The 18,304-nt window shown below is 42.5% G+C and overlaps 1 protein-coding gene across 4 annotated transcripts in view; it reads left to right on the forward strand.

The window, feature by feature from the left end:
• The first annotated feature begins 9,071 nt into the window (after window positions 1-9,071).
• LOC126336504 (neutral ceramidase-like) overlaps window positions 9,072-18,304 on the forward strand; it is a 489,135-nt gene continuing 479,902 nt past the window's right edge. For 2 of the 4 annotated variants that reach the window (XM_050000278.1, XM_050000277.1), the window contains exon 1: window positions 9,072-9,306. The gene's annotated coding sequence lies outside the window, so the exon portion shown is untranslated. The remainder of the gene's footprint in view (window positions 9,307-18,304) is intronic. The other 2 variants (XM_050000275.1, XM_050000273.1) reach the window with 2 other exon arrangements.

Here is an 18,304-nt window from a genome sequence, read left to right on the forward strand (position 1 = left end):
TTAAAGAAGAAAATGAAAACAAACTGAAAGAAAAGGACACAATGCATGAAATTACATTACAGAATATACTTGACTGAAAGAAAACATAATCTGCTGTTTTCCTCTGACTTTGGAGAGTACCAGAGAAAATTAGTCAGTTATTCAAAAAATTAATATCACCATCTCTTTCTAGGCTGACAAGAATTAAGATCTGAATTTGCAGAAATGTATTACGGAAGACTACAGGTATGATCTATAAGGTGTTCATAAAATCATATGTCTGCAGTGTGATAAATTTTCTATTGATAAGACGGGGAGAAAGTTTTATAGCAGATTCAAGGAACGCACTCACCAAACAATTCATCAGCTTCAGATATTCGTTTAAAAACTCAGAAGCACTCACTTAGTAACATGAAGGATGAAATGGAAATGCTATGTATAGCCATTGAAAGAAAAGTCATGAATTTACTTGAAAGAATATAAATATGCCTAAACACCCAGATAAAATCTTGACTGAACCGAGAGACTTAAAGAATTACTAAAAGAATAATTTTTCAATATATTTTAAATAACTCCTACTTTTTAAAGCCTTCTTCACACAACCAAATTTCAACTTACAACTTTGCTTCCCAGTATTGTGTTATGCGGTATCATCCTATTGCGTCACTGATTATACAAGCCATATGACAAAATAACTTGGGTTGTCTTAGATACCATTACACATTTGTTTTTCCTGTGCTTATTACATCTGATGATAATTCTTCCAAAGACAATTTCATATGGTTACTCTCAATCTTATGCTTCATGATTACTAACCTACACTTCCCGCCCTCCCCTTCTCCATTATATCATTTTCAGTACTTCATTCCTGTGAATACGGTGTACTTCGTTTTATGAAAAAAGATGTGGTATTTTATTGAGGTACGCCTCCCCGTTATATGATGTATTAAGAACCAATTTAAACTTAAATTTGATAAAACATAAGCGACTTGTTAAATCACACCACGAAGTTGTTCCTGTTCAGCCCGAATTTCATTGATGTGGGTTTGGAGATGGTCCTTAAATTATTGGCTTAGAAAGTTCTAACGTCAGAGCTAAATGACTACTAACTAGATGTTCTGATAGTTCCGTCTTTAATTGCTCTGTAACATGCATACTAAGTTGTTCAACCAGAGTTTGGTTGCGACTAGCCATTTGTTTACTGGTCTTCTGAGAGCTCTGAGGCGTAAGAACTTGTTTTGTGCTAACTAGGCGTTCATCAAAGCTAGAAATTCGCTCAATAAAACCAGTCATTTGCTCGTTTTACTGCTGAGACAACCAAGCAACATGAGCCTGATTATTGATAACCATTTGTTCATTTATCTCCTTCTTTCCGTTCCCTGCTCTCCTTCCGTTGGTTTCCTATTAATACCTGAATCGTTTCCAAATCTCTCTTGAATTATTCTATCCTCAAATATTTTCAAAATTGTGTAAAAAAATTCGTCTAAACAGGTTACTAACAAAATTAATTTTAAACTGCTTTCAATACGTCACTGAAAAATCGAGTATCGTAAATACTGTTCGTGGTTTTGAAAACGACTTACCGTTATGCCCGCACACCCTCCGTCGTCTCGAATGCACAGACATCTCTGAATCACGTTGTGAATCCAGTCGTATAAACTAGCAGTTGAAAATTGATCGCGTTTTTCCAGAGATATTTCATACACTTTCGACCACGACGGATCCAAAGACTGTTTTTTTATTACTCTGGAGTAAGATATCAATTGAGTTGCAGTTTATGTTTACTAATTTGTTTCCCTGAGTAATTTGATTTAGTTATTTTAGCATTCTGTATGCATTCGTTGAAACCTATGGCATCTGTTTGTAAAAAGGTTTATCAGCTTCCTTAAATAATCCTTGAATGTTCACATATATTATTGTCTATGTACTACCTGACTATGGAATTTAGTAAACACTGGGAATGTTTCGTATATTTCTGTTTTATTGACCAATTAAGTTCTTAAATTAATGAGAGATGGCACCGGGGGATCAATGAAAAGAGAGTTGATCCTAGCGTGTATTGTTTCAGTATGATAAGTCAGTCAGTACTACATTCCTTTGTGTACCTATCACCAAAGATATGCTTTCCCCTGAAACTGTCCTTTGCCATTAATGTCTGATGAATTATAAATGTGTGTCTGGGCCTTACAGTGTTTAAGCTTCTCAATTCTCACGACACGATATTAATTACGGGTTCGAATCCTTTCACTGTCTGTTCAGCACAAGTTTAATCTTTTAACGAGCACTATTTTTCACATCTCGTTTATTAGCGGAATCACTTTGACAGCGAGCGGCCAAGATATTAGTGTGACAAAGTCCAAACTGTTTTCGCTCCCAATACTCTTTAATATTTCGCATACAGCGAATAAAGTCCTAATTCAACATTAAAGTTTCTGTATCGTCAATAAATCTCTTCACAATCGTAAGTAAAAGGTCGTGGTGTTTCATTTAACGCGTACAATCACCATTCACTTGAATATCAATGTTCGTACACCCAATCACCTCTAATTGACTCCGTCTCTGAATTTATCCCAAAATAATCTATTCTCCACCACTCCATTGTCTAACCAAGCTCTAAGAATGCAATTTAATTAGGCTTGTAATCACAAAATTCCGACTCCCGTGGAAGAACAGCGAACACACTTGCCACCGCTGAAAACAAAAACTCAATAGACCTAACTATGTTGCGCATTGGTTTGTATATTACATTCAAAACAAAACGAATCTCAATTATGTCTTCCATAGATTGTCTTGGTACTACTTTGCGTTACTCTATTTCGAACATCTGCTCTCTGTAAAAATTCTTACTACTACTTCGAAATACTACTACCGTTTTTTAGCTCTTAGGCCATTTCGTATTACAGAATTTAATCTAACACTCGTTTCTGTATAACCACTCTCTAAAGAGCGGTTACACCGTTAACCGCAATTATCGTTGCCGAAACGGCGGTGGTGAAGCCGTCAACTGCAATAAGACGTTTCCAACTCGGAGCCGCCTCTGATCCGAAGGACTGCTTACATCTGTTATGTTTTGATGACCGATGTGTGTAGCTGTCGCTTCGCCCGCGTGTGCTGTCCGCCACTGCTGCCGAACGCTGGTAGCAAAGACTCGGGGCTGCCCACAGCTACCGTAGATGTACTCGTAGTGGACTGCGTGCCCGCCCCAAACAGTGCACGAAGACTGCTGGACTGGAGATGGACACATTTTAAAATTTGTTGTGCAAGCGATTAGTGTCTCGCCCTCTACAGACTTTTCGTAAGTTAAGTCTTCCCACGACGACTCCTAACTCTATGATTACCTCCATTTCTCTTCTAGCGATGTCCTGGAACCACCGGTCGCCACGATGAGGCATCCCGTCCAATTATATGCTGCATTAAAACTTGAATAAGCTGCGTTCCTTCGTAGAATACTCTTCAGTTGACAAAAGTGACCGAGTTTTTCGGAGTGGAACGAAGTCTCACACGAAGTTTTATTTCTTCCTTAATATTGCTTTATACACTACTGGCCATTAAAATTGCTACACCACGAAGATGAAGTGCTACAGACGCGAAATTTAACGGACACGAAGAAGATGCTGTGATACGCAAATGATTAGCTGTTCAGAGCATTCACACAAGGTTAGCGCCGGTGGTGACACCTACAACGTGCTGACGTGAGAAAAGTTTCCAACCGATTTATCATACACAAACAGCAGTTGACCGGCGTTGCCTGGTGAAACGTTGTTGTAATGCCTCGTGTAAGGAGGAGGAGAAATGCGTACCATCACGTTTCCAACTCTGTTAAAGGTCCGATTGTAGCCTATCGCGATTGCGCATTATCGTATCGCGATATTGCTGCTCGCGTTGGTCTATATCCAATGACTGTTACCGAAATATGGAATCGGTGGGTTCAGGAGGGTAATACGGAACGCCGTGCTGGATCCCAACGGCCTCGTATCTCTAGCAGTCGAGATGAAAGGCATCTTATCCGCATGGCTGTAACGGATCGAGCAGCCACGTCTCGATCCCTGAATCAACAGATGGAGACGTTGGCAAGACAACAACCATCTGCACCAACAGTTCGATGACGTTTGCAGCAGCATGGACTATCAGCTCGGAGACCATGGCTGCGGTTACCCATGACGCTGCGTTATAGACAGGAGCGCCTGCGATGGTGTACTCAACGACGAACCTGGGTGCACGAATGGCAAAACGTCATTTTTTCGGATGAATCCAGGTTCTGTTTACAGCATCATGCTGGTCGTATCCGTGTTTGGCGACATCGCGGTGAACGCACATTGGAAGCGTGTTGGTTCATATGGCTCTGAGCACTATGGAACTTAACTTCTGAGGTCATCAGTTCCCTAGAACTTAGAACTAATTAAACCTAGCCCGCATCTCGTGGTCGTGCGGTAGCGTTCTCGCTTCACACGTCCGGGTTCCCGGGTTCGATTTCCGGCGGGGTCAGGGATTTTCTCTGCCTCGTGATGGCTGGGTGTTGCGTGATGTCCTTAGGTTAGTTAGGTTTAAGTAGTTCTAAGTTCTAGGGGACTGATTACCATCGATGTTAAGTTCCGTAGTGCTCAGAGCCATTTAATTAAACCGAACTAACCTAAGGACATCACACACATGCATGCTCGGGGCAGGATTCGAACCTGCGAACCGAGCGCGGTGGCGCAGTGGCTGACACACTGGACTTGCATTCGGGAGGACGACGGTTCAATCCCGCGTCTGGCCATCCTGATTTCGGTTCTCCGTGATTTCCCTAATCGCTCCAGGCAAATACCGGGATGGTTCCTTTGAAAGGGCACGGCCGACTTCCTTCCCCGTCCTTCCCTAATCAGATGAGACCGATGACCTCGCTGTTTGGTGTCTTCCCCCAAAACAACCCAACCCAACCCTCGAACCTGCGACCGTAGCGGTCGCGCGGTTCCAGACTGTAGCGTCTAGAACCGCTCGGCCACCCCGGCCGGCTGGAAGTGTGTATGCGTCATCGCCATACTAGCTTATCACCCAGCGTGATGGTATGGGATGCATTGGTTACACGTTTCGGTCACCTTTGTTCGCATTGACGGCACTTTGAACAGCGGACGTTACATTTCAGATGTGTCACGACCCGTGGCTCTACCCTTCGTTCGATCCCTGCGAAACCCTTCATTTCAGCAGGATAATGCACGACCTCATGTTGCAGGTCCTGTACGGGCTGTTCTGGATACAGGAAATGTTCGACTGCTGCCGAGGCCAGCACATTCTCCAGATGTCTCACCAACTGGAAACGTCTGGTCAATGGTGGCCGAAGAACTGACATACATGATTGACTTGTGTCGTACAATCGGTCGTGGTCCCCAAGACCACCATTCAAAAGGATGGACATACGGGAACATTACGTGAATGACATCCTGCGAATCGTAGCCATGTCCTTTCTGCACTTCACGCCGGGCGCCATTTTTCAGCAAGACAATGCATGTCGACATGTTGTTGTAGGTGTACGTGCCTTCTTGGTGTCATAGGATGTCAGCATTTTTCTTTGGCCCACCAGATCGCCAATCGAAAATGTGTGGGATATTGTGAAACGACAGTTTCAGCGCTATGATCCGACGTCAACCAACACAGATGAACTTTGGAACCAGGTGAACGCACAAGGGTGGATATATCACAGGACGCCATTCACGCCTTATACACGTCGATCCCATCACTCACGGAACAAGCTATCAGGGCCTATGGCAGACCCTATACCTGTCAGGCAACAACACACACGGAACTGAGGTGACTGAAATGTTAATCATTTCTGCAGAGCATACTAATGTACATGTCCTGTGAATGTGAATGTTCTATCTCATGTCGTTCAAGGTGTTCTGTGCTTTCTGAACACGAGTGTACTTTTTATACGACACAGTGATAAGTACTGTTCATTCGTATTTGGTACCTCCATTATGTCTCCAACCTTCTGCAGGGATAGGGTTTTGTCATACTTAACTCTCACTACGTTGTTTAGTTGTCATTTCTGGTTCTCACATTAGTGTACACATATTGGTTCCAACTTGCTATTACGTGAAATATTAGCTATGATGTCTGCGCACTTTTATTTGTAGATATTACAGATATATTACTCGTGTTAGTACTCGCTTCATTGATGTTTATAAAAAAGCTGCTACTACTACTTACACCTCCCCTTTTTGTTACCTGCATCTGTATGCTATTCTGTATTATTCTTACTCTGGTCCTGAGACATGGATTGGGTGCTAATTTTGAATTTGATTTGAAGAAAATTATTCCTCTTTCTACTTTAAGACAACTTGGTCTGGTGATAAGAATTTTGTCTATTTGTCTTTCTTTCATTATAATATATTAGAAGCGGCTTATAATCATCTCGTAAAATATTTATTCTGTTCTCACGTGTAGTACCAATGTTTTATGTTTGTGCTAATTTAGAACATTGTATGCTTGAAGAAGCATCAGTTACATCTACGGTTGGCATTTTCTCCATAATATTTGTAAACTTATACAGCTGCATACTCTTTGTCATGTGCACACTTTGCTGATGATCACCTGTAACAGTGATTTCAAATTGGGCCCACCGCCTTTTCTATAAGGATACTTGTTGCTTCTGTATATGTTTAGCAGTTCGAATCAGACCATAATTATATGGTTTTCCTCACTGATATAAGCTGTGACATATGTTTTGTATTTTATCTGTATTTATATTCTTTTACGTATAACTGCTTAGATTATTTGCATTTCTATTTATTACATGCTCTGCTTGAATGTATACAGATATATTTCAATAAAAGACAATTTAACAGCTCGCAAACATGTATTTTTTTAAAAAAGTCACAGAAACACTGGCTGATTAAAGCAGAAAATGGCGGCAATGAAAACGTATGTAAATTGACTGAATATTTTAGCATATGATAAAAACACTATCTGATTAAAACAACTGTGGTGGTGGTGAATCGTAACTTTTTTTAAATACCTTCGAACTGTGCGGCACTACCTTCACAAAATAATCAACGCTGTTCTCCACTTCATCATGCTGGGGGAAGATCGTTATCCGACAACAGGACCACACCCATTCGTCAATACCGATACCATCCAAATTCATGGGATATGCCGTGCTTAGCCAGAAATCAAAGAGACTGAAGTGAGAGCTCCTGATGGCCAAGTTGTTAAAAAAAGAGCACTTTTGGCGCCGTTTGGGCGAGGCATGAGCTCTATTTTAGCGTAGTTTCCACACAGCAACTGGTACAGTGGAAAGAGTACAGCGTGGTAATTCGGGGGCCGCGTGTTTGAGTTCATATACATGAACTTTTATTACTTTTAATTTTTTTGTTACTTACACTGCAAATAAAGGGAAATAACGCTGATTACGTTGTATTTATTAATAGTTTCATAAAAGAAAAGGCAAAGAAATTTTGGAATCGTAAGTATAATTCCAGGAAGGAATTCTAACAGGTACACCAGAACATCTGACACAAAATTATATCCTATTTTTACCCTGCTACTTTTAATAATTTATACATGCTGGTAAAAACACGGCAGCAATCATTTTCGCGGCATCTTACACTTTTTGTAAACGCTACTTTTCCGGAATTACGTGACTGGTATAAAGTTGCTATTTGTCCGCCTCGGCAGCTGTGCGGTCAGCGCGGCGCATTGCTATCCGAAGGGGCCTGGGCTCGATTCCCGACCGAGTAGGTGATTTTCTCTGCTCTGAGACTGGGTCTTGTGTTGCCCTTACGTTACAGGCTACTGAAGATGCTTCATAAATGAAAGAAGATGGACACGCATGGTAAGAAACCAACTGCCTTTCATTTAGTTGCATAAAGGGAACATACCTCCATAGAGTACAACATCTGCGCCACTTTTTCGCCATCTCATGAGAAAAGTAAAACCATATACTACGCACAAAAAGGTGAATACTCGCGTTTTGGAGTACTAAAAGAAGTGACAGCGAAAAATATATGTTTTAATGTTTTCTGTTCCACTGATTCATGTTGTCGAATCTGTTCTAATTAATTGCGTTGCACTGACACTGTATAAGGAGCTGTCTCTTGCAGACATACTCAGACACGCACAAGAGTTTGAGAACCTGTGTAAATGAAAGGAAATTAATCAAACTGTCAGGTATAAATTTTATCTGCATATGAACATAGCACCAATATGTATATACTGAATAGCAGTTTACTCAACCACACCTGCAAATTTATCTAGCACTTCTGTCGTAAACACATCGTAAAATTGCAGAAGTTATCTCTAAAATAAAAGACTAAAATACCTTGTCTCGACATTTTTCGACAAATAAATTGCCTCAAATCAGTATGACATTAACAAAATGGTTCAAATGGCTCTGAGCACTATGAGACTTAACTGCTGAGGTCATCATTTCCCTAGAAATTAGAACTACTTAAACCTAACTAACCTAAGGACATCACACACATCCATACCCGAGGCAGGATTCGAACCTGCAACCGCAGCGGTCGCGCGGTTCCAGACTGAGGCGCCTAGAATCGCCTTTTCTTTCTTTTTTTCTGAGTTATCGTATTTTGTTCTATATTGTTCGTTGAATTTCTTCGGGGCGGATGTCCAATGTCATCCGTTTAGGTTCTTAGTTGACGTATTCACTCAGTTTTTTGTTACAGAGGGTAGGTAACCCTGTGACATAACACGCTGAGCTACCGTGCCGGCACTCGGCCACTCTGGCCGTCTGACATTTACAGTTATACATTTGTCATACATATGTATGAAAAGCAGCTAGTCCCCTTTCACATACTTCTCTTTGCGACCGTAGCAGCGAGAGCACTGCACAATACCTGCCACAAAAACTCGAACGTATAAAAACGGGTGTAAAACAGGGCGAATATGAGTAAGATTCAAGCTACACTATTACTGCAAATTGTAGACATGCAGTGTCGTCCCAAAATCATGTGATTAGCCCGGTCTAATGTTGAGAACATGCACAGTAGCCTACGCTCACTCCAGAGATATACATACTCCATGTGAGCGACGTGATATCATGTTCCCGTGGCAGCGCGTCACCCAATAGCGCTCTCGTTGAGTCGCAGCCACCTCCCGAACACGCGTTATCGCTGCCCTAGACACCCACAGACTCAGCTGCGCGCCTGATGTAAGGCGGTCACGTGACGTGGTGGCTGGCGCATTCAGCGGGACGCAGCCCGCTCCTCGGCCAGTGCGTCTCGCGCGGTCTGGTGGTGCGGTGCGCATGCGCGCGGGAGCTCTAACGGCAACAACAACAGCTGAGCAGCGCTTCCGGCTTCTGAGAGCCCGCTGCTTGTCCGCCGCTGACAATAGGTACCGTAAGCGCTCGCTAAGCGCCTCACAACTCTGGGACTCGGAAAAGCATTGCCTCTTACCTTCACATCATTATTGGGTTTGTGCGTAAGTTCGTAGCGTTTTCCCGCAAGTTTAATAAACACGACAGGTTCACATAGTATAAACTTTATTGGTCAGTAATATATTCTCCTTCACTATTTACAATAGTCTGCCGACACTGAGGTAACTTTTCTTATCCGCGACTTTAAAAATCACGTAGCTTTGAGACGAAGAACTCGTCGATCTACGTTCGGACTCCATTTTCATCTGCCAAGGAGATTTCTTGAACGTTTTTCTATAAAGATCGGAAAAGGTGAAATATCCGAGGGTGCAACATCAGGTTAATAAGGTGGGTGAGGAATGACTTCCCAACTCAACTCTAGTAAAGTGTTTACTATCAGTCTAGACGAAAGTGGGAGGGAGCAATCGTGGACTAGGATCACGCAGTCTTCTGGTCGTTCTTCTTGGATTTCGTCTACAAGACGTCTTAGTTTTTGGCAGTAAATGTCAGCAGTGACGGTTACACCTCGGGGAAGCAATTCGTAGCACACCACACCGACGCTTTTCAACCAGATGCATAACATTATCTTTTGTGGATGAGCGCAGTTCTTTGTACGGGAGTTCTGCTTGTTTGGGTTCAGTCATTCCTTTCTTTTCCTTGTGTTAGTGTAAATGCACTTTTTTCAAAAATGGTTTAAATGGCTCTGAGCACTATGAAACTTAACTTATGAGGTAATCAGTCCCCTAGAACTTAGAACTACTTAAACCTAACTGACCTAACGACATCACACACATCCATGCCCGAGGCAGGATTCGAACCTGCAACCGTAGCGGTCACGCTGTTCTAAACTGTAGCGCCTAGAACCGCTCGGCCACCTCGGCCGGCTAAAGACATTTCTTCTCGTCAGCAGTAACGATACGGGATAGGATAGTTGATGTTGTTCATGAGCCAATGGATGACTGGCAAGCAGAAATGAACATATGGCCACCCGACGTTTTTCGTGTTTATGGCTCGGAGCATGCGGTAGTCATACACTCGATTTCGGAACCTTCCGCATTCCACGCAAATGTCGCGCTGTTGTGGAATGATCACACTTCACCACATCTGTCAATTCTCGAGTACCCTGGTATGGATAATTGCGGATTAATGTGTTTAAACGATCTCCATGAAACCCCGAAGATCTTCCTGAACATGGAGTGTCACTAACGTCAAATCGAGCCTCTGTTGAGGGCATTACACAAATGATTCCTGGCTTCCTCCGTTGCTACCACTCCTCCACTGAACTCAAACAGAAGAATACGTCCGAAATGTTCCGATTTCTCCATTTGGCACTCCATCTTCTAGCATCTACAGTACCCCTCACTATCTCCAAATGACGAAATGACGCTACGTAAAATGAAATGGAAACAATGAACTATTAATAGAAAAGACAATCGATAAATAATCCCATAGCCCCATAGCAACCGGAATACCAACATGTAAAGCAAATACGTCACGAACTTACGCACGAACCGAATACATTAACGCACCCAGCAGATCTTGGAATATACTCATTATATGCTGAATGGTTTGCTAAAAGCTCATATTCTTGATAGCAATGAATTTGTATTTATCATTTTATGCGTGTCACACACACACACACACACACACACACACACACACACACACACACACACACACACACTAATAAATCATGTACAACAACCGGCATTTCAGAATTCTCTTCCAGGCCTTTCTGTGTGTCCATATTACTTTCATTGTCTCGTGATGGGATGTCTTTCCTACCCACAGACCAAATGGTTACTACCTTCTTGAGTTTCTCTTCCCGGCCGCTGATCAAGTCGTGAATATTTATGCAAAACATTTGAACTTGTTTTCGTACTGTGTTATCGCTTGTCATATTAAACCTCCTCCAGACTGGAGGTAGATTGATCCGTTTGGATTCGTGATTGAAAGTAACTATTATGTTTTTTTTTCGTTCTCACATAGTTTGCTGCATTTTAAGAGATCTTTTGAGCATTTACGTATTCAATGCCCCCTCAGTTTCTTTCGTCATCAAAAGAGGAAGAAGAAGCCATGTGAAGACGATGCACAAAACATAGTCAGTAGCTGTGTGGTCAGCAGTGAGACTGGCGAGAAGGCGAGGACCTTTATAACAAACAACCTTTGTGTAACAGTTAATAGAATTATCGCGAAGAAACAAATAAAAATTTAAATTAAGCATTTGGCCGTGTCTGCTTTACATCAAGGCAATACTTAGTACTTAAAATGAGTTTCACTAGATCCAGCTTCGCAGTGCAGCAACACAGATTTAATGTGTGTGCCCAGCGAATCCGAAGAAGCCACAAGAAATAAGAATTCTCTGTCAAGGACCATGGTCACCAGAAGAGAGAGAGAGAGAAATGTTAAACGCTACTTCTTTTTAGGTCGTCTTTTATTGATTCATAGAACTCCACAATTATCTCTATTCTTTTCATACGGCCAAAGAATTTTTTTTTTAATCCGAAAATCTCCGTGTACTATTGAATTGGCGTATTTGTTCTTCATAGTTTGAATTCTTCTTCTTCACACTCTTCTGGGCAAAAGATTTTCCTCACTTCTTTGGATCTTCCTGCCGGTTGATGCTATGTCCCTCTAATTTTAAATGATATTTTAGCCCCTTAAAAGATTATGTTTGAACGGAGAAGATGTAATGACCTAGTTTTGCGTATCTTGTGCTGCAGTTTTTCACTTTCTTTGTAAAAATATACAATGATTCCTTTTATGTAATGCATTTTATCACTACCTTCAGAAACCACTGTAGAGTTGCCTCCTTGAGGATCAACCGCTTTACAAAGTCTGTGGTCAAGGCTTTTCGATTATTATCGGTCTGAATCATCAGGGTACAATGTGCGTGAGTTCAGTGTCTGCTTGCACTAACACAGGATGTTCCCTGTTGTAGATACAAAGACTGGCAGCCGTGACTGGCCGTATCTTGTTTCACTGACGGGAGACAGCAACGAAAATATTGGAAAATCTGAAATGTTTGAAGCTGGACTAAAGACCCCTGATATCCAGAGCAAACTTAGATTGTTGCAATACTTTTTTTCGGACATAACCTACAACAAAAATGTACCCACCTTCTATTAATTCTACTGTGGCCACAATGATGACAGTAAATATTTCCCACCGGTAGCACACAAGTTCTAATTCTTTCCATGGTCCATCCATGACTGCGACTAGAGGAAAGAAAATGTACGTACTGCCATGGTACTTTTATACTAATTTGTGCAGTACAGACATCGATCTAGATTTTTTCATTTGCTCTGATCGTGTGGCTGTCGTCTGCTGCAAGAAAAAGGTGTTTGATCTATTAAATGAGTATCTTATGGGCAGTATTAGCACTTAGGAATTTACCTTGCACGTAACAGATTCGTCACTCGCTAAGGAGTGAGCCGCACATCGAAACGGCCTAAACAAGAAATGAAGCTGAACTTGAGGGAGTCAAAAAATTAATTCCTGAAGATATATTTTAACATGTGCCACAGAAGGAACTATAGTCCTGAAGAAGAACTTGAAGTACTATAGTGTGTGGACTTAAAAACTGATACAAGAATGGGACATATATAATGACTGACAAGGTAATGTAGAACATCTCTGTAGAGGTAGGTGGCTTGGTGGAGGACCAGTTTCAGTTGAAGGCGCTATCTGGGACGTATCTCTTTCGAAACGCCGAAACTCGGCCCGATTGGCTACGTTAAGGTCGTTACACACATATAAGCCGAACCTTTATGAAAAATGAAAGTTTGTGGTAAGGACTATAGGACCAAACTGCTGAGGTCATTGGTCCCCTGGCTTACACACTTCTCAATAAAACTTAAACTAACTTACGGTAAGGACTCGAACCTTCTACAGGGGGAGACGCTCCGGCCGCGACAACACGGCCTAGACCGCACGGTTACTCCGCACGGCGAACCTTTACGATTTTGCCAGGGACTCTAGGAAAGTTTTCCAAGCCGGTCGTGGCTTTTAACAGTTCACAATAGCGCAGCTGGGAAACCCTTTGGTGTCTGCCCGTGCGCCAGTGATGTACGCTACAAAGCCTCCGTCTATTCATTTATTTATCTGTTTATTCATTCATTTATGATTCTCCATGAGACCATATGACCCACTTAGTCATAGAATATAGATTAGTGTATGCCAACTAGAAAGTTTATAAACCAAGAATTAAATAATTAGTAGAACGCGAAACAAACAGAGAGCATACGAATCAACAATAGACACCAGAGAAAAGTCCTCAACAAATGTGAAGAACTCGTGTACAGGATAGAAGGAATGAGCCATAAGGAATCTTTTCGACTTGGATTTGAATACTTTTCTCAGTTTTGCTGGAAGCTTATTGAAAATGAAACTGATGAATAATACACGTCATTCTGCACAACGTTGAAGGAAGTCTTCGCCAACTGCACATCGTCTTCCCGTCTAATGTTCACTGAATGAATGTTCTGTTATCCTCTAAGTGAGTTAGTACGTCAGAAACAACTTGTGTGATGAAATACACGTACGGGGAAGACAGAGTTACAATTCCAAGACACCTGAACGACAAATTACACGAATTTCGATAACTGATTCAGATCAGTTTGACCGCCCTATTCTGAGCTAAGAATATTCTTGGTGTGTACACAGAACTGCCCCAAAATATAAGAGCACACTCTATGATAGTGGCTACTGTTCAAGTCTCTCTCGCCTTAAAGGTTATGTTGCTTTTTGTCTTCCTGTTGTCACTGAGTTTGTGACCAGTGAATATCATAATGTTACATCGATTAGTGGAACGTTTTATGGTCAGATATGAAAAATGAGTCCTCATTTGGTAAGTGACGAGAAGCAAATATCTCGGCACAAAGTGACAGATACGTAAGGCTGTTAATACACCAGACAACCTGAGCCAAAGCCCACGCAAAATTATGTACTGGAGAACAACAAACTATCAGTATGCATCTCGAAAAGAAAGAAAGAAAAAAAAAATGATGTAAGGAGTTATTGAAGTCAGACCCGTACAGCTTACTACGAGCCGAAATTTTGATACCTTATAAATTGTGAACGAAACACTTCGTCTCATTAACTTCCTTTGGTCTTAGTTCATTTTCCTTTGCGTCTGCATGACAAGGGTAAGTGGTTACACGCATAACTGTGTCTGTTTCTCAGTGAAATGTTCTCAGATTGCACAGCGAACGAGAAATGTGTTTTTATTACTGGAATTTAAAATTATTTGTCGCTTGCATGTCGTACAAATACGCCTTCTCTGACTTTTTCTTCTGATAGGGGAGGAAACCAGTCGCTCAACTACTTGAAAAACTCTTGAATTACGGCCAACTTCATATATAAAAGTGTCAACAGGATTTTTTTTTCATGTCGAAGAGGAACCTGCGCAAGACGCACTTCAAGCATTGTTCCGGGTCAATGTTGCCCTATTATCTCATTCACATAACTGACATTAAATATAAAATTTACAGAGTGTATCACAATTATTGGTGTAAACGCATACAGTTGAATATACACGATGCCATAAGTAACGCAAGTCTGCAAATGAACTGTTGGCGAGATATTGTTACTTTGTGGTTACCAGCCACCACTGGCTTGATTCTGTAAAAACGTCATCTCATTTAGGAAAAGGTCACAGTACTGTACAACATTAAGTAAAATTATTAGAGATACTTTACCAGAATTACAGATGTTTTGAACGAACACGACAATAGTTACATGACTGTACTCGCAGTAAACGGAAGTGTTCAAAGTGTCGGCCTTGTACACGGAGGCAAGCTTCTACCCGTCGCCACAATGAGTTTCGAATGTTCAGACAGAGCTAGAGCATTTAGAAGTTTTTGGCGAACGTCGAATATCGTCTGCTCCAATACTTCAACCGTATTAACTGGAGTGATGTACATTACGTCTTTAAGATAATGGGATTCATGAGATTCAGATCAGGTGACGTTGGACGCCACGTTACAGGTCCTCTTCGCCCAGTCCAGCTTTGGCCTATCGGCGCGTTAGATGTCTGACAATAGCTGAAAAATGTGCCAATACTCCATCACGCATGTACCACATCCCGTGTCGTTGCTCTAAGGGAAATCCTCAAGCAGTGTTGCAAGATGATGTGGCAGAAATCGAGGGTAATTGTGTCCATTGAGTTTTTGGTAACACACATGGCCCAATAAATCGATCACATTGTACCCGTAACCACACATTCAATGAGAAACGTGGGTAATGTGAAGACTTATGCAGAGCTTGCTGGTTGGAGACTAAATGACCCCAAACGTGAGAGCTGTGATGACTGAACACGTCATCACAAATGAGTCCTGCTTCGTCCGTAAAACAATGTTAGTATTAAACGTAGCCGGCAGCTGTGGCCGAGCGGTTCTAGGCGCTTCAGTCTGGACCGCGCGACCGCTACGGTCACAGGTTCGAATCCTGCATGGATGTGTGTGATGTCCTTAGTTTAGTTAGGTTTAAGTAGTTCTAAGTTCTAGGGGTCTGATGACCTGAGAAGTTAAGTCCCAGAATGCTCAGAGCCATTAAACGCAGGGTTGCCCAGAACTTGCTGTAACAGGCACTGATAGAACGTTAGGCTTGGACCAAAGGTCAGCCGCTGTGGCCGAGTGGTTCTAGGCGCTTCAGGTTCGAATCCTGCCTCGAGCATGGATGTGTGTGATGTCTTTAGGTTATTTAGGTTCAAGTAGTTCTAAGTTCTAGGAGACTGATGACCTCAGCTGTTGAGTCCCATAGTGCTCAGAGCCACTTTTTTTTTTTTTTTTTTTTTTTTACCAAAGTCCGCATCACTAAGACACACAGCTCGTTGGAGATGGTAAGTGTACATTGCACTGCGATGTGTTACTCTTTAAATACTACTTTGGCTCGTTCCATAAATTCGTGTGGCGAGTCTCCTCGTCGAGATTCCTAGAGAGTGTTCGACTGTTTCCAGCACAACATCTTCAAGTACAGGTGTGACTCGTGCAAGTCTCGCCGCTCCAGCAGTATGTGCAAAGCTTCCAGTTTCTCGGAAGCGGTGATGCGCCCTAGTAAACATTGGGCTCTCGGGGTGCTTCGGGCAGCGTATGCTTGTTGGTACAAGCGTTAGCCCTGCCATACATGGAACGCAATCCTCATACGCCTCGATACAGTAGTGTTCCATCCGATGCCCACGAGAAAGACAGGCCGCGGCGCGTACGTCACGAAGGTAGTCCTGAACTCACTCGCTCGCTCAGCTCAGCATACAAAACGCGTTTCTAAACTTGTTAATTCGCTGCTGGATGCGTTAGTACTAACGAGAATTGCATCTTCCACTGGACTCTACTATTATGAAGTCTTACTGATTAACAGCACTACAACAAAAACTATCAATACGCATATAAATGGTATAACGGCGTGTTTATAGCATCTAGTCTCTTCTGCTTAACAGAACTCATTACATGCTTGAAGGGGTGCCTCATGCAACTGATGATCATTTTAGCATGATTTTCTTTTTTTGTACGCCAGTACAGCCGTAACAAATAATATGGACTACCCATCCTTACAGGACTAATAACAGTGAGATTCCATAATAGCGAATTCCAGTAGAAGATTCAATTTTCGTTTGTACGGACACGCCTCGTTACGAGTTAACAGGTGTAGGAACGTAGTTTGTCTGCTGATTTGAGTGAACGAGCGCGCGCAGGACTACCTTCGTGACGTACGCACCGCGGTCTGTCTTTCTCGTAGGCCTCGGTTCCATTATTACCACCAACACTCGTACGACGCAACAGGCGCTCCGCGAACAACGGATGTGAGTGTCACTCTGACTGTGTAGTGAGCTCTCGTATCCATTCTGTTTACAGTTCCGCGTCTCCAAAATGTAAACAAAAACCAATCGACGGACCGGCGAGTGACGTTCATACAGAATCACATCAGCAGTGACTGGTAATCGTAAAGTCACAAACGTATCGCAAACAACTTATTTGGGGACTTACGTTTACTGAGACTATATTCTGCTAGTATCGTGTCCTTTCGCCTGTACGCGCTTACATACACTCAGTCGCAAAAGTATTCGGACAGCACGTAACGGCGCATAATTTTGCAGTTTGCCGCATGAACATCTACAGAAATTGCACTTTGTAATGTATTTGGGACTCTGGGTACGGTGTCGCAACGTGAAACACGCGTCGAATACGAAGAATTGTTGTTAGACACGTGTCTGTTACGTAATATTTCCTGAAAACGGCATGGGAAGGTGCAACAAAAGTATTCGGACAAAGGCGGACAACGTGAGAGAATATTTCATTCCGAGACGCACAGAGGGTGAAGCGACTGCAGTGTGTCCGACATTTCCGCGAGACGATAGCGATGATTGGTAAACACGTATCGCGAGCCTGTGCATATTGACGTCGTGACGCAGGGGGAAGTGTTCTACGTTCGAGCAAAGGCAGCTTGCCGCGTAGGGGAAAACCTGCAGGGAAATTGCCGCAATAGTGAACATGAAGAGAAGTACAGTTCACGACATTATTAAACGGTTCGAGAAAGAAGACCGATTGGAGTTCCGTTGCAGTACAGGACGGCCACGGACATTTTCACAAAGAGATGAGCTTGTGATTGTGCGAAAGGTACAACAGAATCCGAAAATATCTGCCACACGAATTGGAAGTGAGGTGGAGGGGGACCTTGGTGTAAAAGTTCATCCCGAAACCGTGCGGAGAGTAATACGACGATCGCAGTACCATGGTCGAGTGACACGGCGAAAGCTATTCATAAATGCAGTGAACCAGAAGAAACGTATGCAGTTTGCGAGGGAATACGCAGAATACGATCAGGCTTGGTGGAATCGGGTGATATTTTGCGACGAGTGTAAATTTACATTATGGCAAAGCGACAGAAAGGCAAACGTGTGGCGAAAGACCAATGAAGAGCTGAATCCCAGGAACCTCACAGCAACAGTAAAGTGTGGAGGTGGGAGCATCATGGTGTGGG

The sequence above is a fragment of the Schistocerca gregaria genome, chromosome 2 (genome assembly GCF_023897955.1).
Source record: "Schistocerca gregaria isolate iqSchGreg1 chromosome 2, iqSchGreg1.2, whole genome shotgun sequence".
NCBI lineage: Eukaryota > Metazoa > Arthropoda > Insecta > Orthoptera > Acrididae > Schistocerca > Schistocerca gregaria.